A 467-nucleotide genomic window follows, 5' to 3' on the forward strand; every position below is an offset into this window, starting at 1 on the left:
TTTATATCAACTAACGATACGTACCCCTAATTGACTTCAAATTTTACAGCATAAATGAATTAAAAAATATTTCCATCATATAAAATACGTGGCCTGTGGTGGGAAGGGAGATAGGCATGGGGAATAGAGAGAAAATGGAATAAATCAAAAAATAAAATGAATTAGAGAATTCTCATCCAGACTCATGATGATAATGTGTCCTAAATTAAGGACTATGATTAAACTCCAACATCCTCAGGTTAAGTTTAGAAATAAAGCAATAACATAAAAAATCAACCATCCAGGCAAAGAGACCGTAGTCAGTTAGAGTCACTCAAGCAACATCAGAAGGAAATGTCAGGAAGAGTGATTAATAGTGTGCAAAAAATAACCAGCACATTATTCATCTGCAGAAAATAATCTGTCGGGAAGGGTGATTAATACTCTGCAGATATTATCCTACAGAATAACCTACAGAAAATAATCAA

Source organism: Galeopterus variegatus, unplaced genomic scaffold, assembly GCF_000696425.1.
Source record: "Galeopterus variegatus unplaced genomic scaffold, G_variegatus-3.0.2 Scaffold20026, whole genome shotgun sequence".
In the NCBI taxonomy this organism is placed as follows: domain Eukaryota; kingdom Metazoa; phylum Chordata; class Mammalia; order Dermoptera; family Cynocephalidae; genus Galeopterus; species Galeopterus variegatus.